Source organism: Melanotaenia boesemani, chromosome 17 (assembly GCF_017639745.1).
Source record: "Melanotaenia boesemani isolate fMelBoe1 chromosome 17, fMelBoe1.pri, whole genome shotgun sequence".
NCBI lineage: Eukaryota > Metazoa > Chordata > Actinopteri > Atheriniformes > Melanotaeniidae > Melanotaenia > Melanotaenia boesemani.
In genome coordinates, this window is record NC_055698.1 from 25275119 (window position 1) to 25302438 (window position 27320).

Here is a 27320-nt window from a genome sequence, read left to right on the forward strand (position 1 = left end):
CTACATAAATCAGCTCAAGTTATATTGTGGGGCTTCTTGTGTCGTTTATCATGAGATAATCAGATAAAAAAAAAAAAACTACAGCTGCTGCAGAAGAGTGGGGCAGAGTTTTTAAATAAGGCTATGTCTTCTAAATACCGGTATCCACATCTGGAGCACCCTGACAAGTGATTCAAATCACTGACAGCTAAAGCAGCAGCGAAAGCCCTGCTCACATGTCTCATGCACAAAACACCAATTTAAACTCATAAATGAAAATGTCAGTAATATTGTTCTGAACACGCTGGGCTCCAGTAATCTGGTGTCTGCAGCTCCAGTGGATCATTTCAGAGTTCAGCGCTTTCCTCAAAGGAACTCCAGGGGATGAAAACCAGCAGTTAATAGTGATCTGAATTGGTTCTAATTTCTGACTCATTTCAGCTCCACGTCTTGGCCTCTGAAAGGAAACCCTGCCCTCATTCACACTGCTCTTTCTTTCTTAAGCTCTTTCAGTGCAACATAATAATAAAAAAAGATTTTCTTATTATTATTCACACAGGCTGCGCATACCAGCACATGTGAGCTTCATATCCTCAACACTGCAAGTAGCTCTTTGAGTTTACACTTTTCATTCACCCTTTCTATAGATCTTCCTGCTGGCTCATTTTTTTTCAAACCATCAGCTCTCTGATAACATACTCACATTTAATCCATTTCTCTTGATTGATGCTCCTAATCAGAGATCCTGCAGTTATTTAGGCATGCTCAGATCAGGTTATGTGATCGATGGGAGTATCACTTTTCATCCCAACTTCTTTAATTCCCCTGATATTATCTGTCTTTCCCAACAACTTCCCCTCTGAAAATCTAAAAAGGGGGCAGTTTGTGAAGTACAATAACGCTTTCACCGTTTGCATGTGAAGCAGATGCTTTCATTTGAGATGAATAAGTCTCCATCTGGGGGTATCGCATTCAGCACGTTTGGTGCGATGGTGGCCTCGGATGCAGGATGGTTTTGTTCAGCTGAGTGACTGAGGGCAAAAAGTGTCTCTACTAGCCTGAGATACATTTGTGCCCTTTTTCCCCCCTTTTACAATTCAGACAAAAACTTTCTTCTATAAAAAAAAGGGCAGAATCATTTCATTTTCCATGAAAAAGCCATCATGTGATTTATTGTCGACATACTGTGATGAAGGTTTGCTGGAAGCAGTTAATCCCTTCACGCTCGCTGGCCCAAATATAGGCAGAATGAAAATTCTGCAGCTGTACTTTGAATGGTATCTCTCCATACTTGGTCACCATTTGAAAAAGCACAAAACCTCACAATTTAAACAAAATATTAAAGATAAAATGCAACAAAAAGTAAGAGCACATCCAGCAAAACAGCAGCTTCTTACCTTCTTTGTGTGTAAAGGTGCTGAGCATTGAATCCATATGTGTCGCTCCCTAATTTAACTTGAAGAATCCAGTGATAAAAATGCCTCACAAGGGGGTCAGTATGACATATCTGGCTTCCCCATTCTCACTTAATAGCACCTTTTTGGCAATTTTCCCATCAATGTTTTCTGGCTGTGGCAGTGAAAGGTGTCATACACATTTTTAATCCCACCTAAAATGCTCTGATTGGTCAGCTGTTTTTTTTTTTTTTTTTTTTTTTTTACTTGGATGTGGGTGGTGATTCAGGTGGGACATCCTCTCAAGTTTTAAGTCACAGCTGTGAGTTTCCTCTGCAGTAAATTACAGGCCGCAATTGAGACACCTCTTATTTAAGCAGGATTGTTGCTATGCATCATGGGGGAAAAAAAAAAACAGCACGCTTCATTCCTCTGCGAGTCCCACCTGAATCAGACTACAACTGCATTTCGTTTCAGAAACCTTCCCTGGGCTTTGAAACAGAGCTGTTTTGTTTTAGAAGGCTGCAGCCAAGAAACAAATTTCCTATTTACACCGAGCCGCTGTGAACCACAGATGAAAACTGAAAGGACCCAGATTCCTGCGATTCCTAAATTTGGAGAGCAGCAGGTTGGCGTGATGTGGCTAATTCAGTCAGTCCAAAATGAAAATAGAAACTGACCAGAATTACATCCTCTGCCAAGCATTCAGGCTGCTGTGTACGTTCCTCCAACTCCTATTCCTGAGTTTCACTAAATAGACGTCCAGGAAAGTGTTTGACCCTTAAACTATGACACTTTAACACCTCAGTTTAAGCCCCGTGTAAAAACTTTTGGGTTTAAAAATCTTGATTTATAGCCAAAACTGCTGCTTTCTGAGGTCATAGTGATCTTGACCTTCGGACCGTCAAATTTAAATCAGTACATCCTCAGCTCCGAGTGAATATTGGTGCCAAATTTGAATTAATTCCTTCAGGATATTCCTGATATATTGTGCTCATGAATAAGAATTAAAATGGACAGCCTGTAATATTATGCAAAAAAATAATAATTAAAGAAAGAGAAACTTATTGTTATGTTTTGTTTACAGAATCACATTTCTACCCCGCAGGACTGAGAAATACCCATTTAACTCCAAGTTATACAACCAAAATCTGTCGGGCTTTGTAGGCGGACTTTGCAGCCGTCATGCTATAGTTTTCAGGAATGCAGCATTAATATTTGCATTGCACATGATTATATAAGAAGCAACGTGTCATCATTTCCCTCTCTCAAACTCACATGTACATCTCCATCCTCTGCTGCGCTGCTGCTTATCCTTTGCTGCTAACGGACCAGATGGCAGTAAAGACTGTTGTGACATCTATTTGCTCAAATTTCCTCAGAGCACGCCCACGTTTTCATCTCATCATTAATGCATAAGAACCACGTCTTCCTTCTCTGTGGCTATAGTGGAGATGGGCAGAGCCAGTTTGCAAGATTTGTTGGTTTTTTTTTTTTTTTTTTTGGTTTTTTTAAAGAGTTGCAAAAAATGATTTGAAAAGTTGCTGAAAGAAGCAACAAATACACTTAGCAGGCAATGGCAGCCAGGATCCGGTAGCCATTTCTGATTCGCATTTAAGGATGGAAATGACAAAAGGATTTTTAAAAAGAAAAGAAAATAAACTGTTGGATGGATCCATATCTAGGCATGTTTGTTTTTGTTATTTAGATTATATTGTGGTAACAGACAGATGATTGGCTGGATGCTCTGGCTGTACGGATCCCCATCTGCGATTTGCTGGATGGTTTGCTGTTCAACCAATCCCTGAGGCTCCTCAGCTCTTTAACTGCGCGGCTGACATCCATTCAGTGCAGCTGAGGCAGTTTTTAACAGCTTGCCATCTGAGGAATTTGGCTTTTACCGATGTGATCATATGATTTTTAACTACGTGGATTGTAAATGCTGGTGTGAATCATTAGTTTGGCCTCAGCCACTTGTACCAAGACTAAGTAGTAAAGCTTTATTTATTTATTTTTACCAGATTTCTGGACTGTTGAGTGAAGAGTTGGACAAGCTTCTAGCATAGCATATCTCTCTTTTTTTGTGATGTTTAACCCTTATTTTTGACCTGCCTGGTTTTTTAAATGTAAAAATACCTTAACAACTTTATTTATGAAACACTTTCATACAACCTCAGCTGAAACAAAGTGCTGTACATCAGTAATAAACAGTGTAAAAACATAAAAGAAATAATAAAAGGATAAAATACAACTACAAGTAAAAATGCATATAGAAGCTCAATTTTTTCAAGCAGTCAACATATTATTTTTTCTTCTTTAGTCTCCAAGTCTCATTTCTTAGATTATGGGGCTAAAATTATGTAAAATGAAAATTAATCAATAGATAAAGCAACATAAAGACCAATGAAAACAAAAAACTAAATTTATTACGAACAGTACTTTGTAGAAACAACACAGAGATTAACAGTGAGAAGCTTTATCTCTTCTGAATATCATTCTCAAAAGTCTTAGTTTTCATGGGGAAAAATGCTGGCATTAAACCAAACACACAACAGAAACTATTTACATATTTACACTTCATCTTCCAGGCATTTTTTGCTATTTACAATTATTTATGCTACTATTTACCTAATATATTCACAAAACCAACTCTAACTCAACTTGTTTTTGGCTCCATCATACATCTAAAACTTCTTCTTGGCTTTATTCCAGCCACAGAGGACCATATTTTTTCTCTTTTCTGACAAATAACTTTCTTGTCACTAGTTGTACTTTGCAAGCTCCTGATAGGACGTTACCACCAATTAGCAATCTAACTGGTTTAAAGTTTGACAGAGTGACATCATAATTTCCGAGTCAAAATAGAGGTGTCTTGGCAACACGATGGTGATAGCGACCTTTTTTTTTTTTTTTTCATTAATAAAGTGTTATAAATAATCATGTTATCGTGGATCAGTCATGGTGAATTTACCATATAGCAGGGATCTGCTGCTCCAGTCATTCTTTTATTGATGCTTTTCACAAATCAATAAATTAATCAGCTGATCCTGGTCTTAATGAGGTAGTTTTTAAATTTATATCTCATGAAAATGTTCTCCTACTACTTTCAGAATTTGACCACAAGTCCCCCCTAAAACACACACACACACAGACACACGCACACACAAAACTATATTTAAAGGACATCCGGGATCTTCTCTTCATTTTGGCATTCGAGTGGAACATCTTTGCATCCCTTTATGCAGCCACTCTGCCTCTCTGAAATACTCTTTAGTATCCATCTCATCTGCATTTGTAGTGAAGTATGCACTGGCCAACAAACTAACCCCCCCCCCCCCCCCCCCCAAATACACAACACACACACACATGCACATAGACTCTTTGGAAAAGCAGCTGTAACGTGGTGAATCCAAGCTTCGTGCTCTGTACGTCACAAACAGAACAAAATTTGTCGTTTTTCATGTTCAAAAAAAGAAATTGGAAGTCTTGGTTTTGCAGCTTGCTACAGATTCCTCTTTGAATATGCTAATGAGCAAATGCTGTATAGGCCAGAGATTGCAGGAGAGTGAGGGATGTTCAGGAACGTTGAAAAGAAGGCTGGAAATTTTAGTTTGGTCTGTGTGTCACTGAGCAGCTGTTCATTTAAGAGGTGTCATCTTGTAGTTAGTATCCAGATCTTCTTAATACACCCACTCCTGAGATCCCCAAAACAAAGGGTCCCAAAGGAGTAGGACAGGTCAGATGGGATATTCTGATCTGTCCCATTTTTTGCTTGTAGAAACTCAAGAAAATGCATGCTAACCCATCCCGTACCAACACAGACCTATTGGTGGAACCAGAGCTTGATACTCCCTTTACATATGTCTGTTTCAAACATCAGGGTCCTCACCCTGCCATGCATCCTTTACATTAGCAGTGCAGAGCTTAGACTTCACCTCCCAGTTTCCACACCAATAGTGAAGGTATCATAATAATGTTCATTCTCAGTAAGTGCACAGTAGACGGCAGTGGTCTGGGTGGCCATTATAAACATGGCAGCTTCTTCTTCTTTGTTCCTTTCATGGGTCACACGTCAGATATACTGCTCAACGACTGAGCAAACAGAGTAGTACCACCAGAAACTGCGGGGGCAGTGTTGAGCAGTACAGCTGATGTGCAACCAGCAAAAGGAACAAAGAAGATGCATTTAATAGCAATTTAATAGACCACCACCCTCTACTACGTTGCTGCTCTATATCTTTCTGAGAATGTACATTATGATAATCGCCTCCATCTTCGGCAAGTTTGCACTCTGAACTTTGCACTGCCTACTACCCTAACAACCATGCCAACATAAGATACATAAAAGTATGAGAGCAGTGGCATTTGAAATGGATATACCTCTTTAAGAATGTAAAGGGAGAATAAATAGGCCTTTAAAGTGACTGGTAATTTTTTCATGCCAGAAAACCCATGTTTCTACAGCTTCCACGTTCCCCTTCAGCTGAAAAGAAAGGCTGTAGTTTTATGTCACATGGAGTCTTTTTTATTACTGTCAAAATTTGATCCATTCGAGGTTGTCCTTTTTAAAATTCTAACGGAGACAAATTTAACTAGATTCTTATGTGGAAGTCATCGATCTTGGCATAGGATGGACTTTCTCTTGTCATACCATCATATAAATGACATCACATTTAAAAAAAAGTAAAAGTAACAAAGAAACAAGTGCAGCAAAAGAATTTTATAGTCTCCCAGTAGCCCAACAGAGTATGTAGGAAACTCATTTGATTTTCCTGCCACAGTGTGAGCGTGTTCATTAGCGGCTGCAGCTGAGGTTTTCACTTCGTTTCGGCAGTTTGAGGCGGCTCAGCGGAGGATTTGCTGTCAAGCAGCACAGACAAAGAGAAGATAACGGGCCGATGCAGATTCTGAGAGACACCCTTTCGCCTGCAAAAGTTGCCGGTTAGGAGCGCGGATCAGCTGGGAAGTTCCGGGAAAAGATCTGAGGATACTGGAAAACATCTCCCGTTACATTAAAAATGCAGAGCTCAAGTTCTCTTACGCAAGGCAGCTTCTTCTCCTGGTGGAGCTCATTGCAAAGCGGGGCCCGTGGTGTTAGCGGGGCGGCCTCCAGGTGTGAACACCAGGAAACATATGAATATCAATGAGGGCGCTGATGAAAATAAAGAGGAGGGGGGGGGGGATGTGCTCAGTGAGCTTTTTCTGGATAAATGAGGGTTTGAAACAAGGTTTAAATTAACGATCCAGACATGAAGATATTGGGGGGGGGTTCTCCAGCAATTCACAGTATGAGTGGGAAAGCTAATCTAAGATGCTTTTTTTTGTTTTTTTGCCCATCAGTGTTGCTGGTCACTCATGTGTTTAGTAATTGAGAAACACACACGCTGCTGGCTTTAATGAAAAAATAAGCAGTCTTTTCTATCTTCATGAATAAAAATGACTTCTTGGAGATTTAAGAAGCTAAATAAATAAATAAATATAAGAAGTGGTAACAAACGCAGCATCTGTTTTTGAAGTGGTTCACACTAAAATTAAATAGCTGAGAGAGAAAAAAGTGACACCTACTTTCACCAGATGATTGATGGCATAAAGCAGAAACAAATTTGGCTACTTTTTTTTTCCTAAAGAGTGTTAAAGCATGTCAAAACGACAGACTTTCAGCAGATCCTGCATACATTTAAGATCATTTTTCCTCCTTCAAAAGCAAACTTGCATTATTTTGGATAAGATCTGCTCCTTTATCTTTAAGCTGATTCCTCAGAAGTGTGATTGAGGATGCAGCATCACAACAGCGACACTTCTAGAAGCATAAATCCCGTTTTCTTTGCCACCCTGTCCACCGTAAAACTTCAGAGCAGGGTAATGATTTTTGGCACACTTCTCACTCTTAGGTTAAGACCAGACACATCCCATTAATACCAGATTTGTGTGTTAACGTTGGCTAAAACAGAAAACAGCCAAAAAAGATGCATCATCACACAAAGATGCAATGCTGAGAACAGACTTTTTGCACCAGAAAAAAAGTAAAAAATATACAGATTAACTAAAACTGACTGTGTATAAAACTGCATCTGATTCTTTAAGCTTGTGTGTCCCCTGGAAGGTGTTTCAGGTGTTTAGATGCTGCTGATGAAGCTCTGGACTACAGATCAACGTTAAACCAATTGGCCTGGAGGAGAGAAAACTGCAGCAAAAGCTAAAAAAAACAAACAAAAAAAAAACAAAAAAAAAAAAACAAGGCGACACACTTGTCATTGATTGGCCCGGACAGACACTTGATCATGTGGAGGATGACATGTTTACTTGTTGGCTTGTTTTCCTGTCGTACAGCTCCCTGCAGGGCTGGACACGGACCAGCTTTCTTTACCGCTCTTCCTGCAGACGGAAAGAAGTGAAGCCCATTTTTTTTTCATGTTACATTAATATTAATTACTTTACAGAGCTCACAGCTGACAAGCACACACCCACCACTGAGCTCGTCTCATCTCAACCAGAAAAATAACTCATTTGCATTTCTCTTTTTGTCATTATATTGAAGTTTGCTTTTATCCCTGCTTAGGCTATATTTTTGGGAGAACATGACATTCAAATGTAAAGTTAAAAAAAAAAAAAGAAAAGAAAACGATAAGTTGTCTACTTCACTTCCTGGTTTGACCTGTGTGAGTTTTCAGTGCTGGACAGGATTTTTTTTTCCTAAAAATATGAGCTCAGCTTGCAAAAAATTGTCCATCAACTAAAAGATTTTACTTATTTTTAGCAGCCAGGACGAGTTACTAAAACAGGACTTTTGCCACAGGACTCTCATGCTGTATTATCATGTCAATATGATGGCGGTCAATCATTTGTCAACCACACAGGTATTTGAGACGTCTCTGCTCAGCGCCAAAGCGACTGCAAAAAAAGGTACCTTTGAGCTGCTTGTGCAGCCTGTTAAACCAAAAAGATCACTTCAAAGTTGTCTTGTAAATGAAAATGGGATTGCAGAGGATTATTAAAGATACATTTCAAACTCTTGAGTAAAGTGGGTAGATAAATCAATAATGAAACAGTCTCTGAGCTGAATCATTCAGCGTGGCTCCGTCTGAGTCTTCTGAATCACTGACCACAACTCTCTACTAACTGATCCATTCAAGTATGCAGATTGAGGGCTCGGCTCATTGACTCATTCCCAGTTTGGAAAAACTACCAAGCAATCTAAGCTTCTAAGGGCAGAAGGAAGAGTGTCCTCTTCCTGTGCCAGAACCAGAAAAATTCAGAATGGTTATACAGGTTGCTGTAAGCTGACACATTTCTCCAGTTAGCTTTAGAAAAGACACTTTAAGCCTCTCAGGATTTTATCAGGTCAATCAAACTGTTCTTTTACAGGCAATACCTGGCAACTTTCCAACATTGCTGAGCTGAACCACTGTATACATATAATATAATATAAGAGATTAAAGTGTCTTCACGGTTAAATCTGACTTCTCATACCAACAGCTACAACAGAGTAGAGTTTGGGCTGAAGAGCAGTGTCATTCACAGCTGACTAGTTGGAGTCTACACCAAGATATTGGATTATTTATACAGATGGATCACAACTTTCTCAAATAGCCAAAATACTCCCACCTGCCTCTTTATTAGGTACTATTAGCTATTTGATTGTTTGTTAACACAAATAGCTCGTCAGCCAATCACAAAGCAGCAACTCAATGCATTCGGTTATGAAAACATGGTCAAAACAAGTTGACCTTGACTTAAATAACCACTGGTTCCAATCAAGGTATGCAGAATACCATTTCTGAACACAACACAGCCAACCTTGAGGTAGATGGGCCACCAGAGCAGACCACACTGGGTGCCACTGCTGAATCTGAAGCTACCCACAGACTCAACAAAACCCAATGCCTGGTCTGATGAGTCTCCATTGAGATGGTAGGGTCAGAACTGGGTGTAAACAACATAAAAGCATGGATCCATCCTGCCTTGTATCAACAGTTTGGGCTGCTGATGGTGTAATGGTGTGGGGTCTATCCCTTTATGGCCACAGTGTGCCATCTTCTGATGGCAGCCTCCAGCAGAATAATCCACAATGTCACAAAGCTCAGATCATCTCCAACTACTTTCTTGAACACGACAATGAGTTCACTGGTCTTCAATAGCCTCCACAGTCACCAGATCTCAATCTTTGGCTTTGGGATGTGGTGGAACATGAGATTCTCCTCATGGATGTGCAGCCGACACACCTGCAGCACCTGTGTGATGCTGTCATGTCAATAAGAAGGAAAATCTCTAAGGAATGTTTTCAACACGTTGTTGAATGTATGTCATGAATAATGAAGGTATTTTTGAAGGAAAAAAGTGACTCTAACCAACTACTAGCAAAGCGTACTTAATGAAACTGGCAGGCGGCTGAATGTGACAAAGGTTCCTGTCAAGAGGCGGGATATTTGGGCCACAAGTTAACGATCACTTACTGAAGAAGTGCTGAAAGCAGAAAAAATGAGCAAGCACAAGGCTCAACATCTGCAAGATAAAAGAACGGATTCATAAACAAGCAACATGGTTGTGGTTGCTACAGCAACGCAGGCCAACATCATTGTACATGAAATGAATGGCCAGGTTGTGTGCTTTATTCACCAGGAAAGACGTGGCAACAGGTTGCAATGTGGGAGTAGAACAAGCTTGTGGAAGTGATACTCCTTAGTTCCTGGTATTCATACTTATGGACCACCTACTATAACAGTGTTGCAGACTAAATATACCCCCTTCATGTCAACAGTATTCCCTGATGACATTGGCTTCCTTCAGTAGATATGTGGTCTGCAGCACAGCTGAGGCTGTTTAGAAATGTTATGAGAAACCTGACAAAGAGATCAAGGTGTTTTCTTGATGTGGTTGTACAGATGCAAACTCTTCATGCAAAACTTTTTGAAAGTCAGTATGGAAAATTTGCCAGGCAGAAATTTTTTAATGAGAAATCTTGAGCCTTATTCATTTCAGTAAAGTGAGTAAAAACATATCCTTGAAAGAGATATCCAAATTAATTTCAAGGAATCAGGAATAAATTTTGCAGAATGCACCAAAAAAAGACTTAATTTCTTGTTTGGAACGATATCAGGTGAAATGTGGCTGCTTGGTGTTCATGTTGACACAAAATCCCCCCTAAAAAAAAAAAAAAGAAAAAAAAAAAAACCTCCCAGTCGACGTGGAAAGTGGGTTTGGTCCAACAGCAGCAGCACAGACCCGATACAGCCAGCATGTGCGTCTGCGCTGAGTTTCCCCACGAAGAGCTCCAGCCACGAGATAGGGTGGACGCTATGACATACACACTCACACACAGAGTTTCTGGCCAACCCATGCTCCAGTGACTCACCACACATACACACACACACAGAGAAAATCACCACCACTTCACTCGCACACAACCGGACGTGCTCGTACTCTCCTTCCCAAACACACACCTACACACACGCAGCCTCCTACTATTTCATAAAGCACCAATAGCAACAGAAGTGCATGTGTGTGTGTTTTGAGCGTATGACTGAAATAAAAGCAACAAGGAGTGAGTGGCAGGAAAAAAAGAAAAGAAGAAGGCTGAACATGTGTGTGTGTGTGTGTGTGTGCAAGATGCAGCTGTTATGCATGCTTTCAGCGTGTGTGTGTGTGTGTGTGTATGTGAGAAATTAATAGCAATTTGACAGAGCGACAAAGGATGTGTGTGATGCTAGTTGTCGGATGGTGTATGTGTGAGTGTGTGAGGCTCTTATGGCTGTCATGAGCCCTCGTGACTGAATGCTGTTGAGGGCAATGCAAACCCAGAACGGAGTCCTTTCTTGTTGTGACAAATAATATGGGAAACACAGGTCCAGCTGAAGTTTTTCCACAATTTCGTGTCCAGCGCGAATGTGTAGATGTATAAGGAAATGTATATTGGGGTGACAGGTCAGGTAGCAATAGCAAATCACAGCTGTGCTTCCTAGGAATTGGCAAAATGTGTGTAAAAGACACAGCGGCTGTCAGAGCAGGAAGAGGAAAAGAGTGTGCGTGATGTGAGAGTAGTAGTGAGGAAAGGAAAGGGCACGAGAGCTGCATGCTGCGTGTGTGTGTGTGTGTGTGTGTGTGTTTGTGACAAATAAATAGCAGCCAAAGAGCAAGTGAGCACGGTCTGATTTGGAGACTGGCAGCATGACTGACTGATCCCTGCATCCATATCATAGGATTAAAAAGCTTGACACGGCACAGATACAATAGCATCAAAATATGAGACAAAAAGTCGGTCAATGGAAAAGGAAATGTGATTATGAACCAGAACAGGGGAGAGGAAGATAATATTTAAAAATAAAAAAAAATAAATAAAAAAAAAATGGCACAGTTTGAACATGAGCCATACAGTGGAGTGGCTGTTGGGAGGTGAATGCTAACGCTGTCACCGGGCAGTATAGAGAAAGGAGGAGGAGAAGGAGGAGGAGGAGCTCCTGCCAAATATGAGCCTCTCCAATGATTTCCAAGAGCCAAGACACACTTCAGTCACACTGTCAGGGATGTGGCGGAGGGTGAAACCTGCCCAAATTCAGTTTACACACCTGTTCTTCTAAGCCTGAAAGAAAAAATCCTCCTCCTGTATGTCCTTCAGTGTAAAATCTGACTACAGCAGGTCACACAAGGAATAAAAAAAAAACAAGGTTTTTATTGATAACATTTGTCTGACTGGTCACGATGGCATTTTCACTCGCAACCGCATCTCTGCATATGGCTTAAACCAGCCTGCCAGCTAGCTGCACCTAATTATTCATGATTTTATGTAACAAGATTTTGGGTAGGAAATTAGGTCAGGGAACATACAGCGCACAGAGTGTGTGAACTTGGAAAAAAAAGAAAAAGTTTGACTATAGACAGAATCAGGAGGAAGGGGGCTGCCATATAAACACAGTTCCATATACGCTTTCTAGGTCAACAAACCAGCTATAAATAAGTTTGTACAACAGTCAATTCCTTTATAAAAGCACCTGAAAGCCAGACTTACAACACTAGTTTCAGGCTACAGATTTTAAACATCTGATTAAAACGAGGTTAAATGCAAGACAAAGCGCTTCTCCACATGAACTAACTACAGATGTGCTGCTTTTCTCAAAATCTCCTTTAAAAGCTACCAAATACAGACTGCTGCTATGTACAGCGGTGCTTCAATGTAAAACCAGTAGAAAACCAGTCTGCCATTAACTGGCACCAAGTCAGCGTCTGCTTACCAAACAGGCAACCAGTCTTCTGGACCAAACCAGCAGCCGTTTGTATATTAACTTACACAAACACATAACCCAACAAACTTATTTTACTTATTTGCCTCCACATATTCTCGAAAAGGACGTAAATCCAATAAATAAAGCAGTTTAATAGCAAACTAATCTGCTGTACGTTACAACCGCGACTGTGGCACAGTTTTTATACGAACAATCCGCTTGGATATAAAACAGCCCGAAAAGCATCTCCGAGATAAGAAACAGTTTGTTTAAAGGCAGGTAAAAGGAAGAGTGAGTGAGTAACGTGAGCGTCTGCTTCGGTAAACTGTTTAAAAACAGTCCGCTGTAAGCAGAGAGTCTGTTTCTATACAGCCCGCTGACGGCGGCTTCACCTCAGATGACCCAACCAGCCAGACTGGCTGTCTGCTAGCTAGCCCCGTTTGAACCTACGTACAGCGGCAATAACAACACTTGAACCGACACCGCAACCCTAACAGCCACTGGCTCCGCCGTCACTCTGTCACCGAAAAAGAATATAAAAAAAAAAGAGAAAACTGCATTTTGTTTTTCTCTCTACTTGACTCGGCAGACTAACGCTGACTTGGGAGTGGAAGAAGTGAAGAGGAAACCAGCCAAAACAAATGCATTTCCCGACATGAAAGGATAACATCCAGAAACGGACAGCCACGTTTTGTGCTGTGGTGTGCGGGGGAAAGGCTAAAGCTAAAGCACTTAGCTTCACGGGGTTGCCCATCATTAGCGGGGGCTAACTGGCTAACGGTTAGCCTCCGCTGGCTAATAAATTTATTATGGGCACTTTCTCCGGGGGTGGAGGGGGGGACGGCAAAAGTTGGCTACCAGAAACATCGCGAACCGGATGACATTCACTTGTCTGACAACTGTTCTAAAACATAACCGAGGACTATGCAGTCACACAGCAACTAAAGTTACCTGACAACCAGGTATCTAACTGTTTTGATTCCAGTTTGGCTGCCGTGGATGTTTGCTGGGTGATAGCAAGGTGATTCCCACTCTGAGCGGCTGTGATGGAGGGGGACGGTCGCTAGCAGCAGCAGCCTGGGCAGGGAGAGCCAGTCAGCCAGGCTGCTAGTCTGGCTGCAAACAAGCCGCTCTAATAACTTCACTTTTGCGGTCACTTTGGTTAGGATTTCCCTCTAGGAGTTGAAAAAATAAGAAGTTTCCCTTGTGTCCTACCTGTGTGTAGTCTGTGGTTGCGAGGTGCGACAGGCTGGAAGTTGATTATTCCCAGATATCCAAAGTGGTGCGGTGCGGGGCGCATATAGCTAGCGCTGGGTACAGTAAAGATTGTAGCATAGCTAACCTAAAGACAACAGTAGAGAGGAGAAAAAAAACACCTCCTCGTTGCTCATAGGGGGGATCGACGACAAAAACCACATGATCTTTTACGTCAGCATATATTTGCATAGGATGCCAAATTTATGTTTCGCGTCCAGGTGACGTGAAAATGTACAGAAAAGTTTGGATTACAGCTTTGCCGGACGCTGGCACGGCTGGTCGGGTTGCGGTGGAGAGACGCAGGCATGTGAAAGCCATGCACCTCTGTTCCCCTCCAGCAGCCCCGATCTGCACCACTTTGCTGTTTCATGACTTACAGCATGGATGACTGTGATTAGCACTGGAAGCTTCCTATATACAAACAGCCGCTGTAGTGCTCCGCTCTGACTTTATAATGAATTTATTTAATGAAATGCCACTTTTATCCCATATTGTAACACCAATTTGCCTTTGCATCATCTTTAATGGGTTACTTCTCAGATGCGATGTATAGCAACCACTTATTAACTTGTTTATTTTCCTCAAACATATATATACATGCTACATTTAGAAGCGCGTGTTTGTGAGTTTAACACTTATTCAAAAAAAAAGAAAAACAACGCAAAGAAAAGACATGACAAGAAAATGATTTTTAGAAAAAGAAATAAAACAATAGAGGAAATACCAGCGCTCAAATTTCCTTGTAACACCTGTTTGATCCTGTGGCTGACCTCGCAAACAGCATCCTGCTCTGGTGCAGCAGCAGCATCTTCAGCCCGTTAAGCAGCTGGTAATAAATGAGCATCTAAAGAATTATGGAGTAATGCTTTAAAGGGAAGTGATGTGGGAGTGGTAGTAAAGTTTCTCCCCGTTCGTCAGACTGCTGTTTGCATTTCACCAGCTCATGCATTTTTGATAAATGGGCTTGTTGTTGCAGATCAGATGCAATAAATGTATAAACGTCTCCTTTACGCCGCTCTGAAAAGATGTCAGAGAGCGACACCGACAGGCGAATCTGGGAACTACACCATAGTTATTGTAAAGATCTTTATGTTTATTTTTAATTTAGCAAGTAATATCAAGATCAGGGGTGTTTTGTTAGCTTATTTTTTTTATTAATCAGATAATTAATTAAGTTTTAACTGAAATTCTAAAAAAAATTTACAAAATTGTTCCTTATTAATGATTATAATGAATCACTTTCTACCTTCACCAACTCACTTATTATTGATGAAATTAGAACTTTTTTTGTCAGTTTGATATCGCTTAAATATTGTTTAATGGTTTTGATATTTTCCTCCATAGAAAATCTTTGTCAATCACTACAACAAATACCTGGAGCTGATTTGTTTGGTTTGCCCCATTTGATTGTGTTTTATTTTTATTATTATTATTTTTTAAATGCTATATTTGCCATTCATATTTCTTTCAGAGACACATGTCTACATAATTATAACTGCTTGTACTTGTTGTGTTTTATATTGTCAGTATTATGTAAAACATTCTGAATCACTAGATGTTTAAAAGAAATTTTCAATCCTAATATAATTGATTGCATTTAATATGTTGCTGTAAATGAATGGTTAGGAGTTTAAAGTAAAATTCACCAAGAAACAGCCCATTAGGACATTGCCTATTTCAAAACATCAAATTATTTCAGGGCAAGCCTGTGAAAATAACACAGGGCCTTCAGAACAGGATCGATGTCACAGTCTGAACCATTTTTTGCTGAAGAGTTTTCAGCAATTGGAAGCTCTTGCCAGTGTCTCCAGAATACACAATCAGGTAATGTTGCCAGGCAAAAAGTGCCAGCTCTAACCAATAAGCACAGTTTTGGCCAACATTGCTTAGCAACAAAAGTTAAAAACTGAACCACTCAAGGTTTAAAGTAGTCTTTAAAATAGTAATCAAGAACCGCAGATCTCTTTCAGCAGATGAAAAGTGTTGGAGGAACAAATTGCCCTGCAGGACAGTCGAGACCTGGAAAGGAAAAGTTTGTCTCCCTTTGTGATTAAAAGAGTTCTTACTGTAGATGATTTTACATAATTTAATGATTGTTAAAGTTTGTTTCTCCACCACTAAGGACACAAATAAATAGAAGAAAATTGGGCTCCAAGGCAAAGATAAAAAATACAAAATCAGCGACATTGTTTATAGTTTTTGTAGCTGTTTTGGTTTTTGTAGTTTGTGGTTTTCTGGGGTTTTTTCTCCCTTTATTTATAATAGTCATATTCTCTTCCCAACAATATTTATGTTCAGACCAAATACTGGGGCTTTCCAGCTTCTAGGCCACTTTGGACTCCTGTAGGCCTGTTCTGTGATCCTTCCATGTCCAAAGAATTTTTTTTTTTTTTAAATTAAGACCCCTCAAACAGAGAACTTAAAGAAGTCGGCTTTGGTGACGAGCAACTTTCAAATGAGGAACCTCTGCTGAATGAAACCACTCTATAATGTTTCAGTTAACATCCACTAATTAACCAGGTGGTTATTAGAATTTTTTACACCACAGCATAAAACATGAAGATGTGTGAAAGAGAGAAAGAGATAATTAGCATATTACTGTGGTTTGGCAACAAAAACTATGACTAAAAAGACACTTTAATAAAAGGGGAAATCAGAGGAACAAAGAAGAGTTTTTAGCAGCGGTTAAATTAGTCAAACTATGACTTTGAAACTGCACATGATAAAGTGAAATCAGTGTGGTTTTTGGAGGTTGTGAGCTTCTTTTCTTGTCTTGTGACAGAGACACTTGCAGCCTCTGGCCTCCTCGTTGCAATTAATCAAATGAAGCGACCTGAACGAGGAAAAGAGAAGTTATTATTTGGTGTCACAGCTCAGCACACTGCCGGAGTGTTTGCACTGATGTGCTGAGGGCCTGTTTTCTTCCCTTTTTTGCCACTTTGAGCAGCTGTATTTGTAAGAATATAATAATGTGTTTATGCTGTTTGAATGTTACACATCTGGTAGACTGTTAACTAAACTCATGGGGATAAATAAAGTTGTTTGAATTGAAATGAATTTCTAAGAGCTGCTCATTTTAACATGATTTTTTGTTCAAATCTTTACAGTAATGAAAATGTGGTTATGGAAAGTAAATTTCTGCCAGTTTGCTGACATAAAGGTTACACACTGGAACAAAACAGGATTTAAATGACCTGTAGCATCATGATCCGGTACTAGGAAAGTAATGAAGCCCAATTAGGAGTTTCCATTCTCACATTTGTTAACCCTTTAAAACCAAAGTCTCCCAAGCTGTGGACTTTGAGAATGTGTGATGCCACACTGTGTTAAATGGTCTTTGTGAAGACTTCACCTGAAATGTCTGCTAAAATATCTCTAATTTAGTTCTGCTTCATGATATCAGAGTTGGTCTTTGCAGAGATAATGTTCACTTATGTACTATTTAGATCATCTAAAGGGATATTCAAATTCATCCTGAAAGTGTTTTTATTTTCATTTTAGACAAGCCTGATTTTCTCTCTCATATGTGCTATTTGCCGTCTTCATTTATTCTATACACACACATACTGGCATTCACACATTGTAGAGGTTACTCTGTCCGCCTCTGTGTGGATGGCAAGTGTAAGGATTTCTTTATCCAAACTTTAGGGTTCCTTTGGGTGATGCTTCCGTTTATTAGAAAATTTTAAGTTAAAAACTGGATTTTGTTCGTTACAACCCAAAAAGAATGAAAAAGTGCTGCTTTCGGTGGGTTTCTCATGGCTACAGTAAGAACTCCCCCACCATCCACCTATTCTATTTAAAATCACCTGTAGATAAAACGAAACCCATGCAACACAACCAGCTCAATACCCTCCAAACACAATACTATCCCAATTTGGTAAACAGATAAACTAAAAAAAAAGGTAAACATAAATGGCTTTTACACATATCTTAACAAATCTTATGAGTGTTCACTTTACAGTAACTCCAAAAGTGTTCAAATGGACCTTGTGGTTGCAGAGATTTATGCAACTTTTGCAGCAGAGGCCTAAAAGTTGGCATAAGGCTCAAAAGATTAACACAAAAATAATAATTTCCTAAACTTTACCAACTAGTTTATTTTCCTTAACCTCAGTCAAACACAACAAAAGTAAACTCCACTTTACAGGTGTGAGGACACCTGTGATGAATACTTTTCATCAAATATTTTGGGCCAGACTGTTTGTTGACAGCCTGGTTTTGGATTTATTTAAACCTGTAAAAAGTTTCTGTGGAAGTGTTTGATTTTTATCTTCATAATTTCCTTCTGAACACATTTGTTGTGAGTCATGAACTCCTGTTTGCAGTTTGATCGGGCTGCTGCAGAATCCTCGGCTCATGGAGGTTATGAGCCCTGGCTCTGGGCTTTTGGGCCGACACAGCGCTGCTCACTTTGACTTTGCAGACTTTATGTCGCAGCCAAAAAATCCAAAGCTTTTCAGAGGGATCGGAGCCAAACCAGATGGAAGTTCCTGTTTTTACAAAAAAACAACTAAACGATGACTGCAAAGTTACTCACACATAGATGTGCTTTGTTATCTAAGTTTGCCACAAAAAGTTTGTTAAACACAACCACAGTAATCTGGACTCGTGACCCAAATTGCATGAGTAGCTTTAAATCATATTTAGTCTTGTGAAGTCTAGTGAGGTCTCCTAATGCTTCTAATTGAAGGTCTTGGTGTCAATAGTTCTATTGTTAGAGTTAAGCCAAGCACAATCATTGCATTTAATGTGATAAAACAATAATTTAAGGATAAGCATGCAGGAGGCATTTTGTTGCATCAAGGTCATAGGAGTCTAGAGGTAAGACTTGTGTCTTCACGTGATCAAAGCAGAATGTGTTAAACTGGACTGGAAACAGTTAGCAAAAACATGACAGTAGAGGCATAAAACCTACGCTGGTCTCAGCATGTTTTGTCAGGTGATGTGATTAAAAAGTAATAAATGTCACCACGGCGTCGCCCATTGGATTGCGGGTTTATGTTTGGAAGCCTTTAGTTTAGCATTTTGGCCATTGGCATCTAGATTTATTCTTTTTTCAAGCCACATTAAGTGAGTAAAAACATTTGAAATACTCGACATTTCTCCGGGAGGTTCATTTTCATATCCTGTCATGTTATTGACCTGACCAAGAGATTATGTAAAACAGCAACATGGTTCCCTGAGGCAGTTTAGAAATGACCTTAAAAAGTTTCTAATGAGAGGAGTGATGGTATGCTGATGGTATTCTGCAGCCTATTTGTGAACCCTGGGAAGATTTAAAAGAATTTGAGTGGTAGATGTGGTAGCTGGAGACAAGAGCAGGTAGTTTGTCTAACTTTGTCAGGGTAATAAAATGTCACATGAGTGTAATATTCTCCTCTTGGCACAGAGATGGCACAAATGTGGTACAAATTTAATGCATTTTTTCATGTTTTAGTAGTTAAAAACATGCACATGAAAGGAGCTATATAAATAAACTTGCCTTCACATCAGTATAATCTAATTTAAAGGGTTTTTGATGAATTACTTTTTTAGTTTGTCATCTTTAATTGATAGAGTGATCAATACATTTTCTACAGACGCTTTTTATTTTCTTTGCAAGCTTATTCTTCAGTTTTCAGTTCTCCAATTTGAAGTAAAATGTGCATAATAATAATGAAAATGTTCAATGTTTAATTGCAATACAGACACTGTTCAACATATTCTGCTTGACTGCTGCAGAACTGTAGAGAAAAGAGACAAACATGCAAATGTGGGTTCATACAAAGACATAGACTAAATATAAAATCAGTCTTTTATGGACTTTAATAAAAAGACATTTGTTTGGTTGGTTATGTGTCATTATTTTCCACATCTAAAAGGATTAGTTTTTGAACAACTGATAATCACCTTTGGCACTGGCTTCAAAAATATTGTCTGATCTCAGGATGATATGTTGGTGGAGATTCTCAGTCATTCAGGTCCTGTTAATCTTAGGAACCTGAATAGGAACAATCAAATTTCTTTTATTGGTTCTTGAAGATGGTTCACCTCTTCTGAGAAAAAGGCTATTTCAGTTCTAAAGCAGCCTTTGGGATGAAAAGTAAAACATCTCCTCTAACAGGGAAAAGAAGTCCAGGTGCTTTTATTCAAACTCTTAAGATTTTAGGAGGAGAAAAAACGGTTGGCTTAAAGAGTAAGTTTTATTTAAAAACTGACATCCCACTCAACACATTTCATGTCTGTATATTTATATGACATATAAACTAACTGGTCACTTTATTAGGTCTACCTCTTTAATTGCTTAACACAATCACACGGCAGCAACTCAGTGCATTTAGGCATGTAGACATGGTCAAGTTGTTTGTATCAAACCGGCTGGTCTAAATATTTCAGAAACTGCTGATCTACTGGGATTCTACCATACAGCCATCTTTAGGGATTACAGAGAATAGTTCAGAAAAGAGAAAATGTCCAGTGAGCAGCAGCTGTCTGGACCAAAATATCTTGTTGATGTCAGAGGATTATAGGCAGACTGGTTGGAGATAACAGAAAGGCAATACTAACTCAAAAACTCACACTTGTTAAAATCAAGGTATGCAGAAAACTACCACTGGATGCACAACATGTCAAACCTTGAAGCAGAAGAGCTACAGCAACAGAAGACCACTATTAAATCTGAGGCTGCAGCTCAAATAAACTCACTAAAACTGGACAATGGAAGATGTAAAAATGTTGCCTGGTCTGATTCAGTCATGATTCAGCTGCAGCATTCAGATGGTAGGGTCAGGATTTGGTGTAAATCGCATGAAAGCATGGATCCATGCTGCATTGAATCAACAGTTACATTTTTTACTGTACATAAATATGGGAAACTGGGGTTGTTGTAAATCTACAACATAAATTGTAGGACTTAAACAGTTCAGGCTGCTGGTGGTGGTATAGTGGTCTGGGAAATATTTTCCTCTTATCTTGAAATAAGTAGAATTCAAGTAAATAATACAATTGATTCAGTTCAGTGAATTAATCATTTTCAAAATGATCCAAGAACTTTGTGCAAGTCATCCATCTTTAGCTAATTATTATGGAAACAGGTCACTGGGAGAACAGTCTAAACAGAGATCAGACCTTACTCTTCCCAGCCACTTCTTCCAGCTCTACCAGGTGGGGAAACTGAGATATTAAATGGGCTGCTGGGAGGTCTCCTCCCAGAGGGAATGTCTGAATAACCTCCTGCAGGTGGCAACCAGAGGGCATGTTGACCGGCTGCCTGAACCACCTCAACCAGCTCTTTGTAGCACAGCGGAGCAGTCACTGCATTCTGAGCCTCATTCCAGTAACTGAACCCTTCATCCACTTTCAAGGATAGGTGCATCTTTTAGAGGGAGCTTATTTCTACTTGTTGCACTTGTAATTTCATTCTGTCAGTCATTACTGAGAGCTCAGTGTCAGTCTAGGGTAGGAAGCTTTGCCTTCTGGCTCAGCTCTCTCTCCACAGAGATAAACTGTTACAGCGTCTACATCACTGCAGATGCTGCCCAAATCCACCACTTTATCTCCTGCTCTCATGAACAAGACCCAAGATACTTAAACTCCTCCACTTAGGGTATCAACTCACTCCTGACCTTGTGTGAGAAATCCACCTTTTTTTCAAATTTAAGACCATGGCTTCAGACTCGGAGGTACTAATTTTCATTCTGGCTGCTTCACATTCAGCTGCAAACCACCTTGCAGTGCTCTCTGGAGATTTCTCCCGAATACAGCTATCAATATCGTGTTCAACAAACACACATGCAATCTCCAGCTGACCCAAGTGGCAATTATATTCAAATGTTATGAAGAGAACCCCTACATTTTTAAAATAATATTTTTTTCAATGGGCTTCTGTTTCCTGATTTATATCCTAAATCTTTGTATTTCCATTTCTCATTATGAGGAGTTCTCATGTTGAGTCAGTCGGACAAAGAATCACCACTATACCAGCCATCTTTATCCTTTTACCTACCATTTCATTCATTCTGCATACTGAATATGTGTATCTTTCATTCTGTATATTCAGACAGTACAATGTAGGACAATGTGAGTTTCAGGGTCTTGGCCAAGGGCACTTTTACCTGCTGCTTTTGCCCACTAAGTCAGATAAACACACACCTCCATTTAGATACAAGATATAAAAATGACTGGGAAATAAAAAAAAAAAACAAGAAAAGAAAATAACATAAAAAACATAAAAGGCCCTTAAAGTAAATAAAAATAATAATATATATGAAAACTTTATTCAAATAGAGCTTATCTGAAGAAATGTTAGAACATAGCAGCAAATAAATCATAACTCAAGTAAGACAGTATATAATATAATAAAATTGTAAGGCAACATACTCAGTTAATGAATATAATCAGAAAAGTGAAATTAGGCCATCTCCTAAAAGTTAAAAAAAATCAATATACTGCATATATATATATATATACCTTTGGCAATGTAGATATAGAAATAGATAGTTTAAACCAGGGCTACTCAGTTCAGTCCAACAAGGGCCACAGGTTATTGGATCCAACAGCCTTTGAAGTTCAGGACAATGACTAATTAATCGGATAAAAAAATGAAAAATATCTGGAGCTCACTGATGGATTTATAGCTTTATTATGCAAACTTAGAGTACTAACATTTCGACACTTTCTGTGTCTTCATCAGTCACAAACACACCTGACTCATTAATCTGAATCAGGTGTGTTGGAGCAGGGAAACATTGAAAACCTGCAGGACTGCAGTCTGCGTGGGACCAAAATGAATAACCCCGGTTTAAAGGTAAAGTGCGTAAGAATTACTGGCAGCCTAAAGAGGAGCATTGAAATTCTTTCAAATGCCAAGCATAGTTGTGAATGGATGATGGCCGTCCAATCAGACACAACATAGTAAAAATTATGGCACAAATATGGCAGCTGCCATGAGTGCCATGTCCAGTCCTCGAGATCTACTCTCCTGCAACTTTTAGATGCATCCGTTCTCCAACAAACCTGAATCAAATGGATGAATTCCCTCTTCTGCATACCATTCAGCAGAGGCCTAGTAATGAGTCAGTAATTTAATTTAGATTTGTTGGAGAAGGGATGCATTTAAGCTGCATGATAGTAACTCTCGAGGAGTGGATTTGGCACCCCTGATGTAGACCCAGGGCAACTATGTACAAATGGCTCATTCCGAGAAAATGAAGACATACCAATTATTTTCATAAAGTGATTAGATAAAAATAAAAACACAGTTTTAAATATTATCTGATTATCTGATTCTGATTCTGATTATATTACATTTCTCTGTCAATGATCTTTGATTTTGTGGCTGATATGAAAAAATCTAATCAATGGCTGGTGAGGGTGGGACTGAAAGACAGCACAGAGGCTCTAATCATGGCAGCACAGGAGCAAGCCTTAAGTACTAGGGCAATAGAGACCCAGATTTACCACACCAGGCAGGATCTCAGGTGCAGGCTGTGCAAAGAGGCCCCTGAGACAATCCAACAACTAACAGGGTTTAAGATACCAGCAGGAAAAGAATACACAGAACACCATAAGCAAGTACCCGGCATAGTGTACGGAAACATCTGTACAGAATATGGACTGAAGACCTTGAGGAAAAATCTCCCAAGGCAGTGAAGAATAACAGAGCTAAGATCCTCTGGAACTTCTAGAAGCCTAAAGCTCCTAGGCCTCTGGTAGAAGACCCAAGCTTGGTACTCTATGTGTCATGGGTGTCAGAGAGTGTTTGGCAACGACAAATGTTGCACTTAGTTAATCAGAGCAGAGCAAGCTGTGAAAATAGTTATTTCATCAATTGTGGGGGAAGTCATAAATAAGTTGATTTTAAATGAAAGAAAGGATATGAATTTACTTAAAGGGTATCTTCACTCTCATGAAAGACTTTACCCAAACTTGAAAATTTGCAAAAAGATCAGGATGAGCTAACCGTTATGTGAGGCATCCAAGCAACAAATGGAATGAAGGACCATAACAATAGCGATTAAACCAGTTATTAATTTAGGACGTGGTCTGAAACAGACAACAAATCCAGCTGTGGTCTGTTTTCTCTCCATAATGAGGAGCCTCCTCTTCGTCTCCTCCTGCAGGTCACTTTGAGTGGCCGGCTTGGCTCGTCTTCTCTGTCGATGCTCATTAGGAAGTCACCTGCCTCACTCTGCTGCTCTGCTGTCCTCCTTGATGCTTTATTCATCACGAGGAGGAGGACAAGAGCAGTCTGCTGTCTGGACACATTTACATACAAATGAACTGAGGATTCATTATTAATGCTCTCTCACACACACACACACACACACACACACACACACACACACACACACACACATACCTACTTAGGCCACTTTTGGGGTCATATGACAGAACTCCCTACTTTTGGGGACACCACTTTCTGAATGGTTTAGAGAGAAGCTGCCACCATTTTCAGATGTGCAAGGATGCCCCCATTACCAAAATCACTTGATATTTTGGATTAAAGCAAGTTTTTTCCCCATCTGACTTTTAACCTGACCTTTGGGGACAAATCTCATTTAGGAAAACTTTGGGGACTTGGGCTAAACACAGATTCTGACAGAAGTAATCTTTGGGGTCTTTTGCAAGCCAGGGTGTTTGAGCTATTTATATATTATTAGAATTTGGTATTGTTTAGTTAGTATTTGGATTAGATTATTCTGAATTGATTTATTTGAATTTTATATATGCAATTTCCTCCTGGGATGCAAGTTCCCATGGGGATCAATAAAGTATTATTCTATTCTATTCTATACGATTACATTACATTAGAGCATTGGTAATGGACCAGAATACACCTGGATAGGCTGTTTTTTAAACCACAGGAGAGGCACAGATTAATTTCTTTTGTTTGTTAACATTTTTTGTTGGAACTTAACACAAAATGGGCATTACGTTTTCTTTGACATGAGCACACGCACAGAAGGACATTTGTTGCAGCCTCACTGATCTTTAATTCATTTTCATTTCATATTGAAGCTGAGGACAACATTGAGCTTCCAGAACTTCCAGAACTGTTTCTACCAACATATTTTTCTTCTTATGTTTAGTACATAACAAATGACTTGGTTAGTCAAATCTATAAAAATGAGGCAATGAATAATAAAAATGAATAATAAAACCTACCGAACCTACCACAACTTCCAAACTGAACATTGTCTAGCTTATCTTACCTTAACATTGTAGATAGAAGACATGTAGTATTATTTAAGTGCTTGTCTGCCTCTTCAGTGCAGTGATTCTATTTCTCACATAGTTTTTTACATCTGTCCATGTTCGTCCCTTCAGTGTCTCTGGTTCATTTTGCAGGCATAGCATGCAGTCGCGCTTGGCAGGAACTGTGAATGTTCTGATGAATTTCATCAGATGTTTCTCCACAGAACAAACTTCTCCTGCTTCCCATTTACGTCTGCCGCGTTTTTCTGCTGGTTCTGTGAAGAAAAGAATAAATTCAGTTCTCTTTCATAATATTCCGCTCGATGTCTCACTATGGGATGCAAGCCTCTCTGCAGCCCTCAGAAGCATTAATCTCATTACGCCAATCCTGATTGGCTGATGAACGTGTTAACGTATCCGTCCGCATCACGTAGTGCCATCTGCCTTAAATAGCTCATGCTGATGGACCAACTCATTCAAAAACCTCTTCTCACTCGGAGCATATCTTGCGTCCACGGCTAGTTAGCTCAACTGCTCACAGGCTGATCCTTTGGCTTTGGTCACCGAGCGCTACCTAGCTTGGACTCTTGGCTCTTTGGTCACACCATACCATAGTGCTTCCTTGCCCCTCCACGGTTCGGTCGCACTATCCTTGTCGCCCCACCACGGCGTCTCTGATATGGGAATATCTAATTTGTGTCCTAAAATGACCATCTGTATACTATTGGTGTTATATAACTGCTTGTTTTGTCCCAAGTGACCACCTGTATACTGTTTTTGTTATATTATTCTGCTTGTTTTGGGAACTGTGTAACTGCCTATCTTTGGAAGGGTGAGAAAAGGGTGTCTTGTAAATATGTTTATAAGACAGGATCTCAGGACTCATCCTCGCCTGTGGGAAAGGACCGGCCATCCTCTCTCTCATGCGATGTTGTGTTTTTTCTAAATAAGTATAAAGACGGGGAAATCCCACATCTCGGTAGAGTCTGCTGCGGGTTACGTACGAACGCCCAGCCGGGGTTTTCTAAGCCACTCTACCGGGATTGTTGGCTCTCCAGTCCGTGTCAAAGGTAGGGCAAGCTATGCTATGCTTATAAGGCTGAACCCATTGAGATGTAATGATGAGTGTCATGAGCTGCGGGGAATAAACCTGACACATTTATTCTAGCACTCTGACTTTGTGTGTTTCATCTGCCGACCACCACGAACCTCTAAAATCACACATTACAGTCTCGAGCACCGATGGTTAGCACACCAGCTAATTTCTCGGCCTCCCCACGGTTAGCACACCAGCTAGCTGCCTCTACTCCCTGCCTGCACACCAGCTTGCGAGGAATGGAGGCTAAAACCCCACACACCAGTGGGCTCGGAGACTCTGGGGCTCGTCCCTGTCACTGCAGGAACAAGATATCGAGCAGAGACCCACACCAGGTCTGCTCGAGTTGCCTGCGGCTACAACATGCCCGACTGGCCATCAATGTTCCCAGCTCGTGTCAACACTACTCGGTGTTCACTACGAAGAGTCTCCGCAGACGGCTAGCCCGCCAGGTTAGCCTGTCTGGGCAGGACCCCTATCTCCCCTCCGCCGGTGCTGAGGTCGAAGAGGAGGAGGAGAAGGGAGCTGCCGCGGTGGTGGTATCGCAGGCTGGCGCCAGCTGGGGCTCCCAGCTCGACGTAGCCACGGATTCCCCACCGTAGGAAGACGTCCTGGACTTGGACTACGGGGAAGAAGAAGATGTCGCCTCAAACCTCCTCATTTCCGAGGATGAAGAGAAGGACGACGTCTTCATCACTCCTACCCATGCTGCACAGCATGCGGCCTCCGTTGCTTCTCGGGATGAAGATGAGAGTGGCACACCAGCTTCTCCCCTCCCCAGCTCGGACATGCTTGACGTGTGTAAACGTGCGGCCGCCCGACTGGCCATCCTCTGTCCCGCGGTTGTAGCTGAGACCACAAGATCCCACTACAAAGGGAAGAGATTGCCCTTGGCCAAAAGTGCAATGAAGCAACTTCTCCCCGTCTTCCCAGAGCTGCTGGATGAAGTGACACGTTCATGGAAGGACCGTCCTTACAGCAGCAGGAGCCCGATTCCCGGGGCCTCGTCCCTCGATTGTGAGGCGTTGGAGAGCCTGGGCTTGCTCCGCATGCCTCCGATGGAGCCACCTGTTGCAGACCACCTTTACCCCCGGCTGTCTGCAGTGTCCTCCAGGAGTCCCAGCCTGCCGTCTAAATCTGACCGTTTTCAGTCGACCCTGACTGAGAAGGCTTATAAGGCAGCGGCGCTTTCGGCCCGGG

At 40.5% G+C, this 27320-nt stretch overlaps 1 protein-coding gene across 2 annotated transcripts in view; it reads right to left on the bottom strand.

Moving 5' to 3' along the window:
- The window catches only part of LOC121657073 (zinc fingers and homeoboxes protein 2-like), a 146331-nt gene extending 132305 nt beyond the window's left edge, over nt 1-14026 (bottom strand). For both annotated transcript variants that reach the window (XM_042012439.1, XM_042012438.1), the window contains exon 1: nt 13805-14026. The gene's annotated coding sequence lies outside the window, so the exon portion shown is untranslated. The remainder of the gene's footprint in view (nt 1-13804) is intronic.
- Nucleotides 14027-27320: the final 13294 nt, after the last annotated feature.